The sequence below is a fragment of the Amblyomma maculatum genome, chromosome 2, assembly GCF_055883805.1.
Source record: "Amblyomma maculatum isolate TAMU_Amacu chromosome 2, ASM5588380v1, whole genome shotgun sequence".
Taxonomy (NCBI): domain Eukaryota; kingdom Metazoa; phylum Arthropoda; class Arachnida; order Ixodida; family Ixodidae; genus Amblyomma; species Amblyomma maculatum.
Window position 1 is genome coordinate 148325105 of NC_139345.1, and position 14175 is coordinate 148339279.

General features: G+C 43.4%; 2 long non-coding RNA genes across 2 annotated transcripts; one reads left to right on the plus strand and one right to left on the minus strand.

The window, feature by feature from the left end:
* The first annotated feature begins 836 nt into the window (after positions 1 to 836).
* On the plus strand, positions 837 to 6838 carry LOC146200144 (uncharacterized). Its single transcript, XR_014705195.1, has 3 exons — positions 837 to 1437; positions 3945 to 4146; positions 4521 to 6838. It is a non-coding gene; the product is annotated as an uncharacterized LOC146200144 (long non-coding RNA).
* Positions 6839 to 6893: 55 nt separating this feature from the next.
* LOC146200145 (uncharacterized) lies at positions 6894 to 11332 on the minus strand. Its single transcript, XR_014705194.1, has 3 exons — positions 11142 to 11332; positions 10843 to 10908; positions 6894 to 7084 (listed from the first exon to the last, which is right to left on the minus strand). It is a non-coding gene; the product is annotated as an uncharacterized LOC146200145 (long non-coding RNA).
* Positions 11333 to 14175: the final 2843 nt, after the last annotated feature.

The following is a 14175-nucleotide window of genomic DNA, read 5'->3' on the forward strand; positions in this document are numbered from 1 at the left end:
TACCATTCACATTCTGCAGGGCATTGCCAAATAGTGCATAGCTTGTTGCGTTGCCATGTCTACCCATCCCTGACTGAGTTCAGTTGACGCATCGCGTTGTTTTATGACATATCCGCGAAATCTCAGCAGGTCGGGTAGAAATGTTTTCGCATCAGTACCAATCATGCAGAGTCCAAGCATTTTAGCTGGAGGAATGTTCTCTCTGTAGTGACACGGTGACGAATTTCAGTGAATTTAGTGACGCTTTACCTTTTCTTATAAGAAACTCCCTGGTTGAATTTGAACCAAACCGAACCGTATGCCATTTTTTATGTACCAAGCTTAAGATGGCAATATCTTCCCCTTTCTCGGCGCCGGACAAACACAGGTAGATGGATGATACAATGAAGAAGGGGGAGGGAGCAGAGGGAAAAGGGGAAGCTGCGTTTCTTCCCCAGTGAAGAGAGCAGAGCAAGATAAAAGATTGCCACGCATGAGAGGGAGACGCACGCTCGAAAGGAGAGGGAATAGAAAGGGCAGCGTATGTTTGCCTCCCTCCTTTATTTTGCACTCTCATTAGAGAGATTTAGCTTACCGGAGACGTATTACGTCTCCCGGAGACGTACAGACGTAGACGTATCGGACGCCTACTGCGCATGCGTGAAAATTGATGTAGACGTATTCGGCTGACACCGGGCAAAACACGTTTTAGCTGTACGTATCGCCCATACGTAAGACGTATCGCTAGACGTACATGCAGATGATGATGATGGCTATTCAATAAAAAAGATAGAAGCTATTTGTAATAAATGCTTGAAATAATGTCACAAAAATGTCACATGCAGATCCCTCGAAGTCATCATGTTGACGTGTTTGCTGTGTTTCGAATAATTATTAATTTGAGCTCACTTTTAACCACTTTGCCACCTGCAGCAAGCCTGAACAATCCAAGCCTAGTTGCATTAAATCCGTTTGTTTTGGTGCTCGCATGGAGGAAGGAAACAACTGCTCGTGTTTGCTGGTGTTCGGTCGTGTGCTAGAATTTGCTCGTGCTATCGGTGCAACCTGCCACGTTACGTTACATCATGCCGACAGCATCCTTCACCCGTCACGACAGGCAGCTTTTTTGAGCACCCTATCATGGGATGAATTTGAAGACATGCATTGATTTCAACAGGAGCGCGATATTCCAAAGCCTCGAAGGAACTTACGTGAGCGTGGTACCCTTCAACATCGGCGCCAACAACAACATAGTGTTCAACAGGATTTTTAGATTCTAGAAAGAGGATTTCGGAGAGCTGCAGTTAGCCCTCCTAATTCCAAATGAGGTCATCAGTGCGCAGCGTGTCAGGGTCTCCGGCTCCGAGGCACCTTGGCACAGCTCGATTTTTACTTCGGTCATCTACTCTACGATATGACAAGTGGCTTGATCTGCAAGCTCTTCAGCGATTCTCCGAGGTAAGTAGCGCATGGTGTGGTGGCTGTGGTGGCTTGACGGTTACAAGCCAAAATATTGATAGCAGTGCTTTCTGTGTCAAATAAATATGCCCGCTGAAACATGTAAAGCAAAGCTGACGGGCTGTGGCGTTTCAGTAGTCATCTTTGAATGCGAATTAGCGCTAATCCTGAGGTTCAGAGCTTATCAAAACAGTCTAACACTTGTGCGACCGCTTATAGCGCTTTCAAAATAAAAAAAAAAAAAAAGGCCGGAGCGGATTTAAAGCGATAAATTCCTTGTGAGAAGCGGGGCGGGATGTCGTATCATCCAGCGTGCACACTGCTACGCACTCTCGCGCTACTCATTGCACATCATCCCCATCAGCTTCCATGTGTGCATAAACGCTACCGAGCCTTCTACTCGATATAACTACGTCAAAACCCTACCATTTTGTAGTCGAAAGGCACCAGCGCTCATGCTGCTAGGGATGATGGCATGGGACCAATGCTCTCTGGCGCGTAACGACGTTGTGTCGTTTCTAGCAGGCGAGCAGTTTTGGCAACTGTAAAACATAATATACATTAACGATTGCAGTTGACTCGTGCCCAGTCACCGAACGTCTGCTGTAATCATTGATTTTTTTTTTTTTTTTTTACGTCAATTAACTTAGGCACACTTGTGCAAAGGCATATATATATACCCCTGCTCTCCAACTCGGTTGTAGAGCTTTGGGAAGGTGCTCTCTTGTCGACATCGAATTTAGTGAAACTGTTTAACGTCCCGAATGCAACCAGTGCTATGCTGCTTTTCGATCTTGCCTACTAGCACAGCATAAGGTCATCAACATAAACACTAGCACACTTACAAGTCAATATTTTTTGTTATTAAATTAGGGAAGTCCACGGAAACACAAACTGAGAAATACGCAAAAGGTTGTTATCAGCACAAGTTATTTTTTAATTTGCTTCATGTATTAGAAATACTCAACACAGAAATTTCATAAAATTTTATACAATATTTTAAACAATGTAAGCAATTTTGGATTTGGCCCTTATCGATATGAAAATCTATATTTGACCCTACTTTGACTGAAGGAAAGTTTTTTCAGAGTCGTTTCTAGTCTCTTTGTGAAAATAATACCTGTAAACGATCATACTGTGAATACAGCTGATGAAGAGCTGTAATATTCATTGTCACACAATAAGTAGCACTGATTTGCTCTAAAGTGAGCAAAGAAATGCTTAGTGGGCTTCTGCTTCAAGCAAAGATGTGAGGCTATTTTCTGTTGGTAGAAACTAGTTGGAATGTGTTTAATGAAGAGCTATTTTAATTCAGTGCACCATTGTATTGCCGGGGAATGGTAGATGCACATAGGATGCAAAGCGACAAGACAGCGGCAAATATTGTCGTTTCTTGCCAGTTTCGGCTATTTGCTTATGTTGCTAAATGCAGAAAGCCGCTGCCAACCGGCTAAACTGAATGTAGTCTTTTATAAGTTATTTTGCTAGCTTTATGCACAAACTGCTTCGTCTGCTGCAGGCCTATGTTCCCAGTGTTTTTATCTTCTGGCTTCAGATTTTCCTGTGATCTCTTCGTATCCTAGACAGTGATAAGGAAGTAGCTATGGAGAAGCAATAATTGAATTTACACTCGCAGTAGTCCACCCTATCATGCTAAAGCTGAAAAAGAAAGCTGTCAAGAATAAAATAGATTTGGCTCATTTCCATCTGCACATCAGCAGAATCTGGCTCATTTTTGATTTGGCACATGATTTCTGTGAAATTCCTGGCCTTTATTTACATCCTTACTGTCTCAAACCGTTTGCAAAAGCGAGATGTATATATGATCTTTCAATTACAAAAAAAAAAAAAAAAGAAAATAACCTAGTGTAGGTTTCTGAATTTCGCTTGCTTTGAAAAAAAATAAAAAATCAAGTGTCGATGATAGTGTTGAAAAAATCCGGAAGCACTGCGGAATCTACACTGCAGAAATGTGAAAATCTAAGCGTTGCTGGTGCACACGGTGCATCACGTTTGCTCTCATCATTATGAATTAAATACACCGTCATTATCATTGCTAATGTCATCACTGCTAATTCCAACTTCATTGTCATCGCTACTATCATCCTTACAGTAGACAAGGAGAATTTTTATGTGTGTTTCAAGATCCCGAACGTTGCACAGTTGGCTAAAGCGCTCGGATGGGGATGCGAGGGATAGAGGTTCGGCTCCCAGCGGAAACAGGATTTTAATTTTTTCTGATGGCATCATCATGACGTCATTTGGTTGACAGCTATAGTGTGACCAAACAAACGAATGCCGACAGTATGAGCCATTAAAGATTTTCACCTTAAAATTGATGGGCCTGTAGAGGTAACGCTAGTGAACTCTTCCAAAAGCAATGCAATAAGTATTATGCTACGGCACAGTAAAGAAGGTGCACACTGAAAGATTATTTTCTCATGACCACTTTATAGGGACTCTATAAGCGATCGTTGCTTGCAGCCGCTCCAATTTTTCCTCCTCAGGCGGTGCATGCAAAGGAGGGCCCCCATGCTCAACTGCTGGGGTTTCATCATGGCACAGCAAGGCAAATTTGTCGACCGTCTGTGGCTCAGAAGGAGGACTTCTCTGGGCACAAGTGGAGCCTGTGCAGAAATATCGGGCACTAATGTGTACCAATGCCATAGTCTGCCAATGGGCCATTTAAAGGCAGACGTCACGATGTAGGTAAGCCTGTTCAGTCATGTCTTCATTGCAGTAACTAGCTGTAATATGTTTTTCATATTCAGGGGAATGCATTTCCAAATTAAAGCCTAACATCTCTGCTGCGAAAATTCCACACGTACTTTTATATTTTTTGAGTTGGTTTTTGGGAAAGGGTACTCAATGACCCACCTCATGAAAAACAGCATTTCATCTGTAAAGAAACGTGGCACTTAAGTATGTGATGCAAGACTGTGTTAGCATGTGGCATTTTATAAATTTGTAGGAAAAAATTGTATCTAAAAACTTGCCACTGTAATTACAACTCATTATACAAAAAGAAGAGGCACCTGTGTAGACCCGCATTGGTTATATTTTTAATTCTTGCTATCTTTTAGGGATCCTCAAGGAGACGGTGCACTTTGAGAACCTGCAGAAGATCACCATGGGTCATAAATATGTGATCTATAGTGATGCAGCCTACCCCCGATGGCCTCTACTCTACAAGCTGTTTGGAGGTGTCGTACTGCAACCTCATCATGTTGCCTTCAACAAGGCAATTAGCAGTGTTAGGAAAGCTGTAGAGGGGGGTTTGGCAGCGTAGCATGGGATTTCGCTTTTATTGACTATTTCAAGAACCAAACTTTGAGATGGTAACAGGTAGGGCGCATGTATAAAGTTGCGCAATGAACTGCCGAACATCTTTGTACAGCTGTCATGTGTCTATCTACTTTGTCTTGTGTCTGCCTCAGTTGGTCAATACCTTGTGCCTTTTCAGACATAAGTGTCGGCCTACGTCCTGCGGTCAAAAAATTTGGGACATTTTTTTTTTAGGCTGCCTTTCTCAGTAAAATATGGACAAGCATGGCAAGCAGTGACCTTCATAGTTGAGGCATTTGTCAACAGTCGCAGAATTCATCTCTGTATTCCTTACAGCAATAATTGCAGCATGCAGTGGTGCATATCTTGTAAATAGGGTAAGTGCACTAGGAAACTTGGACATCAGAAACAAGTGGACAGGAGGCTTGCAGACTCACAACTGGATTTTACTAAGTAACGATGATATATATAAAGTGCACAAAACCGCATGCTCAGCGCTATACTTTTGCTTGCTGTATATATGTCCTCTTTCGGTTAGTAAAATACAGTTGTGAGCCTGTGTACGTCCATGTCCACTTCTGTTTCTGTTGTCCGTGTTTTCTAGAACAGTTACTCCATTTCCAAGATGAGCATCACTGCATGCAACAATGCTACCCAAAGATTTATGCTGTTCATTTGTTGACGCTGTTATGCCGAGGTGCAGCTTTATGAATTTTTTTTTTTATGCGAGATGCAGCAATATTTATCTCGATTGATTGCAGCAGTGCATGACTACTTTCTCGTTGTTCTCGTCTCACAGTGTTCAACATGACATGGTGTGTGCGTGGTGGCATTTAGGGTGGCGCGTGATAGTGTTCGTGTTCAAATGCGGGGGTTTTTGCCCGAGTATTGTGTGCAGCGATATGACAGCTTCGGTTTGCCATCTCGCTACTTGGCGAACTGAAAGGACGCGATGACTTTCGTTCGGCATTGTCTCCCGTACTCCTTTGACTGCGTGACCGTCTACCGGTGGACACCTGACAGCTGTGCTCCGGACCAACGGCTTCACTTGTTCCCAACGCTGACTTCGAACTGTTAGTGGCACGAGATGCTTGTGACCGCAAATATGCACTAGACCACCAGTCTGAACGCTGTACATGAGTTGTGCCGTGTGGGCCGTCTCTAGTGTTTCACCCGAACGGTTGTGTATGCATTTGTGTATTGTCTAGATTAAGGAAAGGTGGCATCTGAGTTATAAAAGTGTCTGTATGTGTGAAGTGCCATCTGCTTTGGCGAACGAGGCGGCGAACCACCACAGCTTGTCTTCGTCAGGCCGTCTGACGGCTTCAGTGAGAACCTGTGCTACCAGATGCAAAAAGTGATGATGCCATTTTATGGTTTTTCACCTCATGCCGCTAATTCACAGCTCATATAATTATTGATCGCATGTACTGCTAGAGTCATTATTCAGAGTTTTCTGTACACTACTGAATTAATTGTACTCTCATTGAGCTGTCATGTTGTCATCATGCCCGAGACGCTTTGCATTGTAGCCCCATCCAGTAGTGCAGCCAGAGCTCGAGTTTTACCAACGTTGGCATCAACGAATGCCGCAGATGCCCTCACCCTCTGTTTCCGCACTCTTTTTTTTTTCATAAACTAAAGTCGCCTTTGAATCTCCTAAATTTTAACCCTGCAAAACTGTCTAGTCAGGCCAAAGCTATCACGCATATCTTTCTTTTTTTTGCAGCTGTGGGTTTCGTGGACCCTGAAAATCACTTCGTGAGCCCTTATTTGAGAAACACTGACCTATGATATGTTTTTAGCAATTACCACTATGTGACGGGACATTTTGAATTTCTTTTGGTGAAGTGGTGACCACAGGCCACTAACAGTGTTTTCAACGTTGTAGCTGAGGCTCACTTGAGAGAGGTTGCGCACATACTTTTTTTTCGAGTCATTGCATATGTTTACAATTCTCACAATGCAAATATTTCTTAAAATATGCAATTTAAAATTAGTGTAATGCCCTTTGCAGATAATTTTGGACCTGTATTTGCGAAACTGTAGCCTTAGCTACTTATGCTCCATAAAATGCAAGAACAGAAACACACCGACAGCATTTGTGTTGCGAAAATGTATTTGGGATTTATTTGGCAAAGTGAACATGGTCGAGAGTGTTTTGGAGAAAATAAACTGGTGTTATCTGCAATGTGATATGGTGCCAACATAAATAACTTTCATTCTTTCATCAGCGCAATCAGCATCTTGTCAACTGATTGCCAAGATTTCACCAGCTGATCTCCACATGTCCATCTTCACACGGGGCAGTGTTCGTCACCATGTGCTGCATAAAACATCCGTGTTGTATTCTTCTACCTTCCTGGAATGAAAAGGTGCAGTGTTCACAGAAATTACTGTAAAATTAAAGCTGTTATGAGAAAGCTGGAGGTTGTTTAATATTGCTCTCCAGCTGGTATTACAGTGAATAACTACGCACATGATTATTCATGAAATGTCTGGGCATATGGCATACCCCTATATCATGGCACAGAAATGCAGCAGTCTCCTCTTGTGAATGCACCTATCGGGGGTGGAATTGCCACTCCATTTGCTCCATTCTGCTCCCAAACTGCTTTTCCTGCTCTATCCTGCTCCAAAATGCAATATTGCTCCAAAACTGCTCCAAATTGGCTGTTTTAATGTTCTACCATCAAATTTAGTGCAACACGCAAACAATGTCTTTGCACCAGTGGCAAAGATATAACGCATCTAGCACTGGGCTTAATACAAACGAAATTTTTGTAAGGGAAGGAAGCATGTGGCATAATAAATATTTGTTTGCAAGTAAATTTAATATGAGTCACTGGCGATTGGAGATAATTGCAAAAAAAAATGCACTGTGCATGTGACGTAGCACCTCCTCTCAACCTTTTGAATCGCCGGTGGAGGGAGAAGCAAGAGCAGCAAGCGAAGCAGATAGGCGCAAACTACCGTGAGTCGTTCAGAAGGAAACTTGTCCAACTGGAAAAACCACATGAGTTATTCTAATGGTTGTGGTCTAAGAACAAGCAGGCACCTATTGAGCCTCTTTTTCAGTAACAAGCTTGTCGGGCCTACGGCAGACAAAATCATACTTGAATCGTTATGGGTTGGTACTCCAAAGATGTCACTCACTAGGAAGCGTCTCAAGAGTGTTGGAAAGCCATACAGGGCCTATTGCCAAGATTTAAAAAATGAGCCCCAGCATTGCTCAAGCAAAGAATGATAAAACTATTGGAAGGAGGTAGTGAAGCAAAAATGCTGAAGGATGAAAAGGCTACCCTTCAGTGCCATCTACATTTCCTGAAGGCACTACTGACCACTGCTCAGGAATTTATCAGCACAGGCATAGGATCAAAAAGGGATATGCACAAGACAGAGAGCAGAAATGTCATGTCCATTAATCTAAGCTCCAAATTAGTGGCATTGCTTGAGTGCATTGAAGTGGTAAACTTGACATTTGAATCTGTCAAGTCAGAATAGGCAAATGTGTTAGATCACAAGGTCACACTAGGTGTTCAGTTATAAAGCACACCAGCAAGCATTTTGTTTGCTGCTAGTCTGTTTCAAGTTGTTGGCCGTTGTCTTGTCAGAAATGAGTGCGAAGTTGGAGAGGCATTGAACTTGCATAAAAAGGAAGAGCTCATCTTTTTCTGTTAGAAAGAGAAAAACAATTACTACAATTATCAGAAGCACTTGACCTTAGGAATCTGCTCCAAAACATAATTCAAATGCTCCAAAACTCTTGTCTCATTGCTCCAAAGCTGCTCCAAAACTCTTGTCTCGCTGCTCCCAAAGCTGCTCCAAAATGCTTGAGCCTGCTTCCACCCCTGACCTATGTATCAGACCCATTGATGACTGTCTTTAGTGGTAATGGCACATACCCACGGCGGGGAATAGGCCATGGTATATAGCAAGTACAAAAGGTTCATAGACAAGCAATTGGGTATTTTGATAATTACGAATCTTAAACTAGAATTTCATGAAAAAAAAAAAAAGGAAAAGAAAAGGCAGTGAATTCTCATTGTAGCAATCTATCTGGTGTGATTATATAGTTGTGAACAGAATTGCACACAGGTTGTAGGGTATATCCCTTGGCACTTGCCCCGAAGGAGAGGAGAATAAACACAAATAGCATGCCTGAGTAATCACCATTTGAACGATCTAACAGTCACTAACAGTGTTTCACAAGGAAGCCTGCTTTGGCCACTGTTGTTGAAAGTGTTCATCAAAGACATTGCCCACATCGACATATCCATTAAATTTTTCTTACATATATAGGGTGGATCTGGTACATATGATATGGGCGTGTCCAGAAATCTAAAATATAAATCGAGAGACAAAAAATAATTTTGGGAAACTACTGTCGAGCTCACGCCCTGAAACTCTGCTAGGTCTAATCCGACTAGCTGACGTCGCCCATGTCCAAGGACTCCAGGCCGTCATCTTTGCGGATAAGTTGACACCTATCTTGCACCTGTTGGATATTTATTAGTTTTGCCACCACCACATGCAGATGACTGTTCTATTATGACGGGCACTGATGCAGACACGTTGACAAAGCAAAGCAAAGCCTTCCTGTTAACATTATTGTTGTGGTTTCAATCAAACAAACTTAATATAAATTGTTCAAAGACAATGCTGATTATTTTCCCAGAAAAAAAAAAATTTAATCGTGCTGTCAGCAATGAGAGCCGGAACATTACAATTGTAAGCTCGCAGAGAATACTAAGTGTCACGTTCAACAGCAATCTATACTGGGACTTGCCTGTTGCTGGCATATGCAAAAGATTTTCCATGGTATTTGATGTTATTTTATGTCAGTGAACGCTCCTTCTGATGCACATTGAAAACAAATTGAATCATTTTTTCACATCAACCAATGCATTAAGACCACAGTGGAGGGTGGAGTAAACAATAATATAATTTTGCCATCCTTTTCTTGAGGATAAATAAAGTTCACCAAATGGGTAATTGCGGTAGAAATGTCTCTATAAAATATTACTTCTGAGCTTTTGCGTTGATTATGCACATTATGCTCTTAGGTCATGGTGCAATGACCTAAGAGCTGGAAATGCATCACGCGTCCAGGCAAACATCACACAAAAGTGTGAAGCCGCAAAAAGAAAAAGCATGTGGGAACTTCCCACGCTTTGCCCGGTGATGAATACATTCTGGAGAGGGGTGCCTGAGGCCACACCGCACAGGAAGATACGGTGGCTGTTTGGGAGAAGGGACATGGCCATAAAACCATTACACTGATCCATTAGGAGTTGAGTTCTACAGATGCTGTTTTGATCCGCTGTATGTGACATCAGACATGCCCTGTGTTTTTCTGGCAGACAGACTCCTTGTTCGACTATTGCAATGCTATCGAAGTGAAAAAGGAAGTTTCTATGTCTCCTCGCCTGTTCCCAAGGTATGACTGCAGGAACATTGCTTACCAATACTGTTTGATTGACTGGCTGATTGACCCGAAGAGATGTGCCGTGCTTTATTGGCCAAAGTTCTGTGAGAGGGCTGGATTGATTGTTTAAAGGTTTCTTGTGGAGTAAAAAAAAAAAATAATACTGGCCCTGGGCAAGAGGCTCAATAGTCTATCATTGCTATGAACTTTTGACCTTTTGCTGTTAAGACCTTTGAAGTATGTACATAAGTCTGCAGAAGTGCAATCAAATTTCATTGTTTTTGTTCTCTCATCTTCGAAACGTCATTCTTCTCTCAAACCGAAGACTCAGTCATGCCACCAAATGGAGTGTAGGTTCAAAACAGTCTGAGACAAGCATAACTATACACAAAGCATTGCGATGGTCTCGTGAGTGTGCACCATGAACATGAAAATTTGTGAATAATTTGTTTTCCTACTCATTTATTTCATTTATCGCTGCTTTCATAGGCCATTGCATTTTGTATAATGCACTGTTGCTGCTGCTGGTCCATGCATTGTTTTGGCATGAATGCAAAAGCTAACAACTAGGTTCTAGTGCAGTTGTACTAAGCAGTCTTGAGTTTTAAACTATAGTAAGTTGTTAAGGCATTGAGATAAATAAAACTTTTTACAAATTGGTGCTGCTCAAAATAACGTAAATATGTCCTCACCCCTCAAGGGCACTGACTGCAGGCTTGGTGTTGACGGCAGCGGCTCCACACTGTGCAGACTTGTGGCTGTGCCATGGAAGCAAGCAAACAAATGAAAGAAATAATTATTTCTGCAGCCATCAAATCTTGGGTTGTTTTCCGGTGCATAACAACATGCACGAGCTTACTTTAGCACTCTGGCTACACTTTGTACACTGCAGTAAGAGAATCAAGACTGAACATTGCAGTGCTTTGTAAACAGCTCTAACATGTTCAACAAGAACATTGAAGAAAGTAATATAAGAAGTGTTGTCGCTTACTATTCCGGGAGTTGTCATGATTGCTTTCATCATCATAAGTCTCTCTGGGCACCATGTCATTCAGGCACTTGCAGGCTCATTTTCATCTGAAAGGGAATAACCATATGAGACACAGATGATTGGTAATTAACTTGCCAACATAATACAGGATCTAATTGTGCAGCTGAAAGTTGCGCCAGGACACTGGAAAAGTGCCACGACGCAGACACTGTTGCCTTCATTCAATGCAATGGTCCTTAACAAGGATCCTTTTTTAATTTTCAGGTGTTTTTATAACACAATGAGCAAACCAGTTCAGCCTCTGCGACTTGTAAATGCTAATAAGACTTCCAGTGCCTGAATGGTTTGTCCAACAGCAAAAAATACTTCATTTCACATGCTGACACAGGGACACAAGTTCATAAGCTTGGAGCAAAAAAAAAATTAAATGACCTCTTGCAATATTTGGCTTTTGCACTGCATTCAGCATGTGCTGTTAGCTAATGGTGCCAGACAATTGTCTGAGAAGATAAAGTAAATCATCTTGCAAACAATTTTCATTTATTGTGGCTCCTGGTGGCTGTGCACATTTACATGCACATGTAAACAAAAGCAGCTACACGACGTGTATTATATTATGCAACTCGAGCCATGCTTAGCAAAAATGCTGAAATATCATGTATCTAATTCGCACAACGTAAGTGGTTTTTTACTTTGCGCTGCTATTCCCCAGCAATCGACTAGGCGGTGTTCAGACGGGCGGGCCGTATGTATCGTGGGAAAGCATCATCCACCATCACGCGATCGGCAGGCGCCGAGTCACTGCCATTCCGAGCTACTCGAAAGTGCCGTTTTCGTCACATATGATAACTAATTGTTCCGCTCGGACAGTCCGCTGTCCAGTCCGATCGTCTGAACAGAGAAGGTAGGGGGTAGTGACTTACCAGAATCATTTTTTTTTTTTTTTCTGACGCCGGATGGCTTGCAAAGGCCTCTGCGAACGCCTTCACTGCGGAGCGAGCGCTCGTTCGCCGTCGGCGGATTCCTAGAAATCGTTGCAACTTCTTTCGACGGCGCCTTCTCCCTGCGCTGTACAGTGTATGTACAGGATGGTGGCGATCTCGAGCTACTTGCTGGTCGTCCGCCGCACTGAAACGCTTGCGCATGATGTTTTCTTGGCACGGCCGGGGCAAGGGTATTACAGCATTTGATGACGCCAATGTGAAAACGGGAGAACTATGTGGCCCGTTGCGCACAGCAGCACTCTACAAGCACTCGTAGCACCATCCCATCGGCGCTTGGCTTAGCTTGGCGGCTTGGCTCCATGGCTTCTGAAATCTCGTGAGATCTCGCGAGATTACGGCAAGCTGGACGTCACGCGGCATACGTCTCCGGAGTACGTCTCCAGCGCCTGTACGTATCGGCAGTTTTCACGCATGCGCAGTAGGCGTCCGATACGTCTACGTCTGTACGTCTCCGGGAGACGTCATACGTCTCCGGTAAGCTAAATCTCTCTATTTTTGTTGCGTGCTCACCGGGGAATGGAGGGGCTCTACGTATATCGATGCATAAAGTGAACTTGCAAATAAACGAAAACCGCAAAATAATCAGGTAACTACATCACAGGTTATCAAGCAGATTCGTGCTTCGTACCAGATCCTATCGCTGGCTGCGGAATGTATGCTTCACAGCAACAACTGCGCCCCCATCACATTTTTACATAGATAAGTTTACAGCTCGGCGGCTGGGGGCTCTTTGCCGCCAAACACTAAACCATATGGGTTTTGTAACCAACCGATGCGGTCCTATTTTACATATGCCTATTGTCTCGTGCGTGCGAACTAAAAGGTTCGGCAAATATAGCGTGTCGGAATAAATTTGAAAGTTTACCTTGCGCTACTCGCAATGGTGGTGGTAGGTGGTAGTGGTTCATTTATTATTTTTTAAAATAATCAAAAAGAAGGAAAAGAGTATTGCCGGACGCGGCAACTGCTATCTAACAAACTGAAGCACTTGAGCTGCGGCCGGCGGGAAGGAAAAGGGGATAGGGAGAGGATAGCAAGGGGAAGTAGAGAGGGGACCGATAGGAAGAAAGGACAGGGGAGCTTTTTACATTATACTCGCAATGACCCGGGACAACATTTAGGCTGCACTCACTCACTTACGAGTGAACTACACATACCAAAGAGATGCGCCAGTTTGCGCTTGGGCGATTAGCATACAACTGCACGAGTTCGTGCATGACTGCGCACGTGCAAATTTGTACCAAGTTTCTGGAAATTAATTGTTCATTTCGACTCGTTTCATGGTTTCCAGCTAGCGCCCTTTCACATCGGAATGCACTTGAAGTTTGTAGCGAAAGCGACACCTACATGGGTGGATTCAGAAGCGTGGTGCCACCCACTGAATCCTGAAAAAAAAAAAAAAGTTATTCTTTACTGTTTCCAGAGTAGATTCGAAGCGTCACTTCCACTTCGCCTACTAACTCGAAGTTAGCGCGCCAGTCAGGAAATAGCATTTCCTGTGCCGAACGCACGTAGCTAAAAGCGAAAGCGCAAGCAAATATGGGGTCTTCTGGGAAAAGAGGGGCAGTGTTGGGAGAGCAAACAGCCACCCAGCAACAACAATCCCGCGAGCCGCCGAAATCGAATCCGTGTCTCGACAAATCGGGTCCGCTCTGCCGCCTGCAAATTGCGCCGCCGACCGTATGTACTCGCTAAGCAGCGACGCGCGAGACCCCAGCCGCGTAGGCGCACGAGGTGAGAAATCTCGGATGTTCCGCTAAAGCACGAGCGTTAGCACGCTTCAAAAATACACTCAGGTGAACGCATTCACCGACTCCCAGACAGGCACATTGCAAATTATTTTTTCTTTCTACTGCATCGCATTACTGCGCGTCGAACCACTGGGCGCAGTGCAGATTCTTTCAATGGCTCACTGATGACTGGAAAAGTTCGCCGAGACAGTTGAAGCAAAATCAGAAGGATTTAGACACCGCGCGTTAACGCCACGCACGACATGGGAAGCGAAAGTGGGTGTCACCTATAACCGGAAT